At 40.9% G+C, this 12,126-nt stretch overlaps 1 long non-coding RNA gene across 1 annotated transcript in view; it reads right to left on the bottom strand.

The window, feature by feature from the left end:
* Positions 1-3,310: 3,310 nt before the first annotated feature.
* LOC137021331 (uncharacterized) overlaps positions 3,311-12,126 on the bottom strand; it is a 10,503-nt gene continuing 1,687 nt past the window's right edge. The window contains exons 1-3 of the long non-coding RNA XR_010895308.1: positions 11,237-12,126; positions 6,955-7,221; positions 3,311-5,711 (exon numbers count right to left, since the gene is read on the bottom strand). The exon at positions 11,237-12,126 is cut by the window's right edge and continues 1,687 nt beyond it. This is a non-coding gene — a long non-coding RNA (uncharacterized lncRNA). The remainder of the gene's footprint in view (positions 5,712-6,954; positions 7,222-11,236) is intronic.

The raw sequence follows: 12,126 nt of genomic DNA, 5'->3' as shown, positions 1-12,126 counted from the left end.
CACAAACACACTGTCCAGGTTCATGGAAATCATCCGTTGCTCATTTCCGCAGCTGAAGTCGCTCCTGGCTCTGAGTCCTGGTCCGATCTGATGCGTTTCCTTCCTCTGATTATCACTGGAAACTGCATTAATTTAGCACATTTGTATTGCATTTGAAGTTTGGCCCTCGGCAAAAGCAAACCACTTCAATTCCTGAAATGTTGAATTGAGGTAGAAAACAAGATTTTGAACCTCAGGAAGCAGAATAAAAATGGAATGAGATTTAAAAACACAAGATATTGGTTACATTTAAATAGTAATAATGTATTCTAATTGAGTTTCCTGTTGAGATTTGCTGGTTTGATGACGTCAGGCTGTGTTTGACCTCGTGGTGTCGGATTGAAGTGTGACGGCATCATCAGCATCAGGGTTTCCTGCGCCGTCAGCACTGGCTCGGGTTTCTCCAGACACCGATCTGCTCCCGCAGTGAATGAATCACATCTACAGACCAGCTGTCTGTCGGCAACCCGACCCAATCCGGCACCGAGACCGGCCTGCCCGCAAACTCAATCATCCCCCGGCGCGAGCGAGAGCTGCTGGTAATGGAGGGTGAGGTCATGCTGGAGAGACTCGTTTAATGTGTCCGGACATCAGATGACTGTAATGTGGGAGTCTCGGGAAAATCAATGCAGGATTCTGCACTGGAGGAGTCTGATGCATGACGTCACATGATGATGGACACTCAGTGCTTATTTTGCTTGATCTATGCAGCACTCCAGACATCTGATAAAATAAATACAAATAAATATAGCTAAATACAATTTTTAATATTATTGCATCATCATTATGTATATGGATGTTTGGAGGGGATATTTGGTTTTAATGACCCTACAAGTCCAATTAAACCATCACAATATGAGGAAAATAATTTATTTTTATTTCATTTTTTTTTTTTTTTTAATATAAGGGAAGACCAAAACAATAAACTTGGTTAAGGTATTTATTTACTTTAGGTATTTACAGCATAGAAAACTAAAAAGCTGAGAGGAAAAATGTCTGGAATGGTGTGTTTGGATGAAGACAGGAAGTAGTTTATTCTCACACGGCTTCAGTGGAGAACATCTCAACCTCACTCCTTGACCCGGTTTCATATCATGACTTTGAGGTGCTGCACTTTTAGAAAAAGAGGAGAAAAACAGTGCCAAACATCCACAGATCCTCCAATAACACTTCCCTACGGAAGCTGTTTTTTTTTCATCACGAAATATAAATGAATAAATATATGAAAGTTTATTGCAACCTTTTAATCTGATGCGTTTATATCTAAAACAAGCACAGATGCTTCGCAAACAAGAACAAATGCTTGATTTTGTCTGTGGATGGTTCTGGTTTGCTATTGGTGGATCTCATGTGAGTGACAGGTTTCCCCGCCCTCGTCATCAGAGAAGAGAAGAGATGCTGATTCAAGATTAAATTAATTCCATAACTTCCAGAACAGCTTTTATATCTCATATGTCTTTTCCAGGGAAACACAGCGGACACTGTGCCGGCGGGGGAGTTCAGCCCCTGCGCTGTGGATCGGGTTACCCCGTTCTCTTGAGCTGGACGTTTAGGAGTCACGTGTGGACGAGAGGGTTGCCAGAGCCTCGTTATTCCCGTCGATCTGCTCCAGTTACAGGAGTTTCTTGGCACAAGAGTTGCCAAGTGCGGAGCAAAATCCCTGTGGAAGTCTGTAGGCCAAACGTTGTCACATTTGCAAGCATGTGCCAGATGATTTTATCCAAAACAAAACACATTTCTGTCATTTCCTCGAACCCGTGACCTAGTGTTTGAGCAGAACATACAAGCACAAGCTCATCTTGGCAAATCTATACTACTATTGCTGTCTACACAGGTGGATTATGGGTAATGGCATACTCTGCCTGACCTCAGAACGTGGACAGAAAAGTCCCAGTGGCAGTTATGAAATCCCCGTCAGGCGGTTTCACTTCTCTAGTGTCGCTTTCAAATCCGGCCACTGAATGATCCAACACTGTAAGTACTGTAGAAACACCACCTGCACCAAAACAAACTCGCTGCAGCGACGGACACGCTTTCTGCCCGATTGTGAGACTGTTTTGTTCTGAGGAATGACGGACAGACTGTGACGGACGATCACAAGAGCTGTTGGAAATGTCACTTTCACTTCTGAAAATAAAATCTCAAAACTGAAGCACTTAATCCTGGAAATTATATTTTAATACATTAGTTTGAGAGTTTTCTCACCCATACACTAATTACTACTATAAAAACTGACCATTTATTTAGAAATATTTCAAGTTTTCTACTATAATGAACACTTTTTTTAATGCAGAATATTGTTGGTCTTTCATGAAATATGCCTTTAAAATCAAAATCAAACTTGTTTAAAAAAAAAAAACAGCACAAATAAGTTATATTTAATGAAGTTTGACTGAAATATATTCCCAAAACTCAGTTATATACAGTCTTTAATGTGTTACTTGCCATAATTATTAGTGAAATTTATCAGCAATTTCTGAATGAAAAGTCCAGCGCACTCAGTTACAGAAAAACTAAACAAGAACAAATTGAAAGATTGTGCAAAACAGGAACGAGTCGATAAACACACACGAGCTCGGGAGTTTCTGTTCTTTCGTAGTTTACGACTATAATTACCAATCAAATGAGGTTGTACCTTTTTCTTCTCCATCCGTTTGTGTCTTTCTTTCTGTTCTCCTTTTCTTCTCTCTCTTTATTTCTCCTTCGAGCAGCTGATGGAAATTTCACTCAAGCGTAATTAAAAGCAAGTTCAGCTCCATTAAATTGGGGAAAATAATTTCACGCCTCATTACTTTTAAACATAAAGAACAACATTTTGGTCTTGTACTTCTTTTCGCTTCGTACTTCAGCAAACTTTAAATCAGATAAATGTGTGGAGGGTCAGTGAAGCGTCCGGCGTCGCGTTACTAATGAGCTGAGATGTTGATCGAAGTCTAGCAGATAATGTAAATCACATGTGTTATGTATATAGCATTTAAATATATATAATAATTATATTATAACTTAAAGAGGACCTGTTATGTCTTGATATTGTTTTTGTGCTCTACTAGATGTTGATTATTCTCCTCATATTCTCCATTGTTCAGCTCCTCTCTTCCCAGTCTGTCCGTAACGCTCTGTTTAGTTCCTATCTCAATGAAGCCCCTCCTTCTGTGCTCTGATTGGTCGGCTGGAGCAGTGTGTTGTGATTGGTGTTTGGGAAATGTCCCGCCCCTTACCATAACCGCCAGTTTCAACACACTACTAACTAACTCAACCAGGCCCCGCCCCTTTATTCTGCGCATTAATTATTTAAATAAAGATATTGTGACATTACGGAACAATCCCGACACTTCCATTTAGAGGGTTAAAAACTCGCCTTCACATTATTGATAGTGTGTGTTTGAGTGATTTTCAGGGAGCAGCTTCCCTCTTATCCGTCTGTGTTTCTCCAGACTGTTTCCATGGATCCGTTATCTAATGGCAAAACTCACCGCGGCGGAATCCGGTTGTCATGGAGATGCCAGAATCTCTGACATTATCTGACAAGATAATCTGTCTCTCCAAACTGCACTTCAGATTCCCCTCAACTCTTCCCGCTGTCTGGATTCAGGAAGCAGGCGTCCATCTGGGTTTCCATAACAACACCTGATATTATGGGCTAAGTTTCCATTCTGGTGCAGCAGCGACACGTCGATCCAAACACAGGTGACGGGATCGCTCCAAACATCCAAAACACCATAAATCTATCAGAAGGACTCATACGTTAGAGGATTAGTCCACTTTTAAATAATATTTTCCTGATAATTTACTCTCCTCCATGTCATCCAAGATGTTCATGTCTTTCTTTCTTCATGTCCTACGCCTTCCCTATTCTACTTACGGAACGAACGTGGCACCAGAAGCACGTGCACGGCGATCATTTGTGTTTATAAAGCAGATCCAGTTGTATTTTTTTAGTAAATGTCTGATGGTTTCTCTAGATGAGACTCTTATTCCTCGTCTGGGATCATGTAGAGCTCTTTGAAGCTGCACTGAAACTGACATTTGGACCTTCAACCCGTTGAACCCCAGTGAAGTCCACTATATGGAGAAACATCCTGGAATGATTTCCTTCATTTCTTTTCCACTGAAGAAAGAAAGACATGAACATCTTGGATGACATGGAGGAGAGGAAATTATCAGGAAAATATTATTTAAAAGTGGACTAATCCTTGAATATAGTCACTAAAACTAAAACCATCACTTCAAATAATTTTTGTTTTAAAATTTTTAATTTTAACACACACACACACACACACACACACACAGCTGTAAGTCCAGCCACATGGCTAAGGCTGTTGGGTAATCTGGCATGACTCCATCCCATCTTAAACCAGGCATCTTCTCTCATGACACACACACACACACACACACACACACACACACACACACACACACACACACACACACACACACACACACACACACACACACACACACACACACACACTTAATGACGCAGCGCTCAACAGCGGCCTGAAATAAACCGGAGAGCCGGAAGAGACTCATGGCTCGGACCGATGCTGATGGACGGGAGAGAACAGACTCCATCCACTCACTCCATCAGCTAATAATTCCAAATATGATATATATATATATTTTTTCCCAAAAGTTTTTTCTGAAAGACATTAGGGAATTAAAAGTTAAAAATAGCTAAACATAAATATCCCTGAGATCCAATACGTGCGAGAGCTGCTGGAGTAAATATAACTCTGACCTGAAGACTGACACTTCTCCGGTCCAGATCTCCACACGTTTCTCCTTAAACTCCTTGGAAGAAATAAAACAGACTTGAGAGAAAGATCCAACCTACATTTTAATCATTAAAAACCCTGTTTGACTCAAAAATGCACCACATCACAGAAGTAAAATGGGTCAAAACATGGTTTTGTGATTTAGTTCTCAAGGGAATTACAGAGTCGTTGGTTTAGCGAGTGATGATCTGACGTCCCACAATCACTGAAACTTTTGTGTTACAGAAGAGCTGATCATAACAGACGTGTGCATCTGAGCTCAGAGACCAACACCAGCCATGACATGACTCCACTGGCATCGTTCTTCTTAATACAGCTTCTCGAAGTACAACAAACAGTTTAAAACACGCCAACGCTGGAGTCTCGACAGCCTCTGAGACAGATATTCACATCGCTCCCTGATCTTCACGCTTAACGTGATTTCGATAAGATTGTCAAGTGCGTCTCGTGTCTGATTCTGAACAGGGTTATGAAACTAAAGCCACAACAAAATGATGTTTTAATGTTATGAATGACTCCTGCTCTGCTGGAGATGGTCAGATGTTTGAGCTGCTGTGTCCAGCTGATCAGAGATCAGACACTGGAGCAGATGGAGCCGTCTGACTCAGATCTCCAGCTCAATACTGTTTCTCTGCAGCACAACAGACTTATTCACTCAGCGGTCAATCTCTGGAGTGATTTCTACAGGTCGTTTACCTGAAGGCTGTCAGATCTGTCACTGCCGGACGGGACGGGCCACCCGCGGTCCGCTCGGCTTAATGCTGACGGGCCATATGGCTCAAATCTGCCTGAGCCAATCAGATCCGTGAGCTGATCACGAGCCGAGGACACGAGCGCACCTGGAGCTCAAGACACGCGTCTCACCTTCTGCTCCTGAAGCACCATCACAGGACTAAACTGATGGGTACATGATGCAAATGTAGACAGATATAAGATTAAACACTCTACTTCACAATAAAGTCTTAGATCAGTTTTTGTGTCAAGACAGCAATGAAATGGAGAAGTTTGCTTCTCAGATGTTTCTCTGGAGAAAAAGACCTCAGTAATGTCTCTTTAAATTATTATAAAATGTATTCATTAAACTCATTATAAAATTTAAAATGAATTAATAATTATAAAACTATTTTAAATAATCAAAATAATAAAAAATTGATAAAACTATAAAAATAAAATAATAATTTTAAATAAAAAAATGTACAAAACTTTTATAAAATTACAATGTAAAATTAAAATAAAGAAATAATTAAAAATAAAAACAATCAAATAAAATGCTTACTAAAAAAATTATAAAAATATAAAATTAAAATAAATATTTTAATATAAAAAATCAAGACTATTTTTTTACAATTACATAAATGTTAAATTAAAATAAATAATTTTAAAATAAAAAATCTACATAAACTTACAAAAAATGTATAAAATTACAAAAATGTAAATTAAAATAATGAAATTGAAAAAAGCAAAAAATAAAATGCTTACTAAAAATAAATAAAATAAATAATTTTAAAATAAAAATGTAAATAAAACTTTTTAAAAATTTAAATTATTAAAATTACAAAAATGTAACATTAATTGTATTAATAATTGTTTAATATTATACAACTAATAATTTATGTAATATTGTTAAGAATATAGTAAAAATAAATATTAATATACATGCATCAGTGTGAACACCATATTATTAATAACTGTCTAATATTGCACAATTAATAATAAAATAAAAATTAACATGCACAAAAAAACCCCCACTGTGATAAAAATTGCTTGTTATGCTTTATAAGACGCTTTGGATTAGAGTCTGCTAAATAAAAAAATATAAATGTATTCATATTTCTGGTCCATTTTTCGGATGAGAAAGACTGTGTTAGATCTGTGCTAAATGTTTATTTTTACTGTAGATGAGCTCAAAGTTACCGAATATGAATTAAACATAATATAAACGAGCTTTTCTTCAGGCCAGAGATGCAGTAAAAATCTCAAGTGTCCTTCGTTGGATCTCAGGTCTGTGAAGTGACGTCACAATCAAGCTGATGTTAAAGTCTTGAGGGAGTAACACTGAACTGAGATCAGAACTGAAAGATGATCTGTTCCAGAACCTCAAACCCATTTGGACACGAGGCCTCGTTTTCTCTTTTCTTACCTCTCTACTGCACTGAACCCTTTTCCATCTTTTTTTCCATCATAAAAAGCTTTGGCTTTCCTGTATTAATCCTCTTTGTGGCTTCACGTCGGTAATGCCGAGCGAGCGCTGCCCTCCTTTCATTACAGTAATGGGGGCTCAAATCTCCTGCCAGGCGCTGAGGGCATGTTTGTGTCTGGGAATGACGACATCCATGTGGAAATGATGTTTCCACATTTGAAGATTACAGAATGACTCCCGGGAGAGAGAGTCGTGCTCAGGATTTATCTGGGAAAACAAACAGAGAACTTGATGAAAGAGAAACAGTTTTTCTGAAATAACTACACTGAAAAAACTATTTCCACTAGTAAAAGCAAGTTGAAAAACTGAAATAGTATTTTATTGTAAAATGTACTAAAATAATCTTTGTTTTATTTACGACTTGTGTACAGAAAAATCTTTTTTTTACATTAATATGTTGCACTTTTTGATTGTTCAAGAGCATTTAAAGAAAGAAAACTTTCTCTGTATTCACTTATTTACTCCTAACATGCATGTTACATTATGTTTATCATGATCAAATTCAAATTGTTGTCTGTAAACATCAATCACACTAATGATCTAACTAATACTTCCTTATTTTATGTCCCTTTAACACATGATAACCTACAAAGATAAGCAAGACTTTACAAAATACTCTGAAACTTGGTTAAAGACGTCTTGGTGGTGCAGAGGAAAATATCACCACACTTTTCCACTGGATCGACACTAACAGCATTTCCAGACATCCTGATTCTGAGAAGGACGGAGCGGCTCATTACAGCTGCAGCTTTCCCTTTCATCAGATACAGCCTGGTGTATCAGAGCACAAACACACACACACACACACACACACACACACATTTGTGGCCTCATAAACCATGTATACAACCCAAATTCTGGAAATGTTGGGACGTTTTTTAAGCTTGAATAAAATGAAAACTAAAAGACTTTCAAATCACATGACATAAATGATTAAACTGAGAAATTTTACAATTTTATCCACAAAATGAGCTCATTTTAAATTTGATGCCTGCTACAGGTCTCAAAATAGTTGGGACGGGAGCATGTTTACCATGGTGTAGCATCTCCTCTTCTTTTCAAATCAGTGTGAAGACGTCTGGGCATCGAGGTTATGAGTTTCTGGAGTTTTGGTGTTGGAATTTGGTCCCATTCTTGCCTTATATGGGTTTCCAGATGCTGAAGAGTTTGTGGTCCTCTTTAACATATTTTTCTCTATAGGAGAAAGATCTGGACTGCACCCGGACTCTTCTACGATGAAGCCATGCTGTTGTAATAGCTGCAGTATATGGTTTTGCATTGTTGTGCTGAAATACACAAGGCCTTCCCTGAAATAGACGTCGTCTGGAGGGGAGCATATGTTGCTCTAAATCCTTTATATACCTTTCAGCATTCATAGTGCCTTCCAAAACATGCAAGCTGCCCATACCGTATGCACTTATGCACCCCCATACCATCAGAGATGCTGGCTTTTGAACTGAACGCTGATAACACGCTGGAAGGTCTCCCTCCTCTTTAGCCCGGAGGACACGGCGTCCGTGATTTCCAACAAGAATGTCAAATTTGGACTCGTCTGACCATAACACACTTTTCCACTTTGAAACAGTCCATTTTAAATGAGGCTTGGCCCACAGGACACGACAGCGCTTCTGGACCATGTTCACATATGGATTCCTTTTTGCATGATAGTGCTTTAGTTGGCATCTGCAGATGGCGCGGTGGATTGTGTTTACCGACAGTGGTTTAGTTGGCATCTGCAGATGGCGCGGCGGATTGTGTTTACCAACAGTGGTTTAGTTGGCATCTGCAGATGGCACGGCGGATTGTGTTTACCGACAGTGGTTTAGTTGGCATCTGCAGATGGCGCGGCGGATTGTGTTTACCGACAGTGGTTTAGTTGGCATCTGCAGATGGTGCGGCGGATTGTGTTTACCGACAGTGGTTTAGTTGGCATCTGCAGATGGCGTGGCGGATTGTGTTTACCGACAGTGGTTTAGTTGGCATCTGCAGATGGCACGGTGGATTGTGTTTCCCGACAGTGGTTTAGTTGGCATCTGCAGATGGCACGGGGGATTGTGTTTCCCGACAGTGGTTTAGTTGGCATCTGCAGATGGCGCGGCGGATTGTGTTTCCCGACAGTGGTTTAGTTGGCATATGCAGATGGCGCGGCGGATTGTGTTTACCGACAGTGGTTTAGTTGGCATCTGCAGATGGCGCGGCGGATTGTGTTTACCGACAGTGGTTTAGTTGGCATCTGCAGATGGCACGGGGGATTGTGTTTCCCGACAGTGGTTTAGTTGGCATCTGCAGATGGCACGGGGGATTGTGTTTCCCGACAGTGGTTTAGTTGGCATCTGCAGATGGCGCGGCGGATTGTGTTTCCCGACAGTGGTTTAGTTGGCATATGCAGATGGCACGGCGGATTGTGTTTACCGACAGTGGTTTAGTTGGCATCTGCAGATGGCGCGGCGGATTGTGTTTCCCGACAGTGGTTTAGTTGGCATCTGCAGATGGCACGGCGGATTGTGTTTACCGACAGTGGTTTAGTTGGCATCTGCAGATGGTGCGGCGGATTGTGTTTACCGACAGTGGTTTAGTTGGCATCTGCAGATGGCATGGCGGATTGTGTTTACTGACAGTGGTTTAGTTGGCATCTGCAGATGGTACGGTGGACTGTGTTTACTGACAGTGGTTTAGTTGGCATCTGCAGATGGCACGGCGGATTGTGTTTACCGACAGTGGTTTAGTTGGCATCTGCAGATGGCACGGGGGATTGTGTTTACCGACAGTGGTTTAGTTGGCATCTGCAGATGGCACGGGGGATTGTGTTTCCCGACAGTGGTTTAGTTGGCATATGCAGATGGCACGGGGGATTGTGTTTACTGACAGTGGTTTAGTTGGCATCTGCAGATGGCGCGGCGGATTGTGTTTACCGACAGTGGTTTAGTTGGCATCTGCAGATGGCACGGGGGATTGTGTTTACTGACAGTGGTTTAGTTGGCATCTGCAGATGGCGCGGTGGATTGTGTTTACCGACAGTGGATTAGTTGGCATCTGCAGATGGCGCGGCGGATTGTGTTTACCGACAGTGGTTTAGTTGGCATCTGCAGATGGCGCGGGGGATTGTGTTTACTGACAGTGGTTTAGTTGGCATCTGCAGATGGCACGGCGGATTGTGTTTACTGACAGTGGATTAGTTGGCATCTGCAGATGGCGCGGCGGATTGTGTTTACCGACAGTGATTTCTGGAAGTATTCCTGGGCCCATTTATTAATGTCATTGACACAATCATGCAGATGAGTGAATCAGTGTCGTCTGGAGGGCCTGAAGACCATGGGCATCCAATAATGGTCTTCGGCCTTGTCCCTTACGCACAAGTTTGAATCTTTTGATGATGTTATGCACTGCAGATGATGAGATTTGCAATTTGATGTTGAGGAACATTGTTTTCCACAATCTTTTTACACACTCTTTCACAGCTCTGCCCATCTTTACTTCTGAGAGACTCTGCCTCTCCGAGACATCCCTTTTATAGCTAATCATGTTACAGACCTGATATCAATTAACTTAATTAGTTGTTAGATGTTCTCCCAGCTGAATCTTTTTAAAATGTCTTGCTTTTTCAGCCATTTGTTGCCCCCTTGCCAACGTTTTGGAGAACTGTGGCAGGCATCAAATTTGAAATGAGCTCATTTAGTGGATAAAAGTGTAAAATTTCTCCATATAAAACTTTTGTTATGTTATCTATGTTCTATTGTGAATAAAATATTGGCTCATGTGATTTGTAAGTCTTTTAGTGTTCATTTTATTCAAATTTAAAAGACATCCCAACATTACCGGAATTCGGGTTGTACAAGAACACACACTCACACACACACAAAAAACATCATGTGATCTGTGTGTGTGTGTGTGTGCGAGTGCCAAAAGGTTTTTCCTGTTAGAACACGACGGGATGTTTCCAGGAACCCGGACACCATGGATCAGTTCCAGACTCTAGTGAGCTGCCTACGTAGGCAGCATTTTTAAGGCTGTCACAGACAGACTCCTGACACGGAGGCTGTGCCAGCTTAATTATGGCAGTCTCACATGTATTCATTTGACAAATGCAATCCCAGAATGCACTGAGATAAACAAGAGAAATAATGATTATAAACAAGTCAATAAAAATAGTTTAATCCAATAAAAAAAACTAATCTCTACTCAATAATTGTGTGTGGTCTCATGCTCATTAAAGTATGCATACGTGAATTTCTGTGGCTCTGATCCCTCCCGTTGAACCCGAGACTCTCTTGCTTAGTCAACCGTCTGGCGCTTCTCCCAGAACCGGATCTAGTGTCCTGCCTCGGACATGCACTCTATTTAGGTGGTTAGTGTCAGAGAAGCATCCTTGACTGGTTCAACACCCGATCAGCTTCTATAAATCACCTCCTTCTGAGGAAGGAAAATGATCTGGACGTTTGAACTGTGGCAGTGAAATCTGACGCCGCAGCAAAACATCGCCTGCGATGACGGACCACTGACCGCTAAATATAACTGATTCCCAGAGGATGCAGTCAGAGTGATTCTGTACAGGCATGTATTCATCATAACATGCTAACATCTATCTATCTATCCATTCGTCCGTCTATATATCTGGTACTGTATAGTATAGAGTATTTTGCCTCTGCCTCAAGAGATTTCTGGAATGTTCCTCTGGCCGTCAGACTTCAGCCAACACTCAAAACACCAGTTCAACCGGCGCTGCTATTCACAGACAAAACTTGGCCCTGTCGCTGCTGGCCTTTCCGTTCAGAAAAAGAACATCTGAAGGTGTGCTATAACTTCATGCACCACCCATCTGGTTTGACTTCCCTAAATAGGCACCGCATTAATGAAGGTTTGAGGTGCATTTTCTGTGGCACATCTCTGTTAACCAGCCACAAATCAATGTGATATTTATGCACACAGGCCTGGAGACGTTTACTGGATGTGTGCGGTTAAAATAGCTTTTACAAACTGTGGCAGCCCAGTCACAAATGCTAAATGTCTCGGTTTAAAAGCTGGTTTTTAATTCGCCGCCCACCATAACTGGACACACACAAGGTGGAGTACTACTAATGTCAGGTGTTCGTTTGAAAGCAGTCGTTTCCCGTC

Source organism: Chanodichthys erythropterus, chromosome 6 (assembly GCF_024489055.1).
Source record: "Chanodichthys erythropterus isolate Z2021 chromosome 6, ASM2448905v1, whole genome shotgun sequence".
Taxonomy (NCBI): Eukaryota; Metazoa; Chordata; class Actinopteri; order Cypriniformes; family Xenocyprididae; genus Chanodichthys; species Chanodichthys erythropterus.
This window is presented reverse-complemented; position numbering and strand designations above follow the sequence as displayed.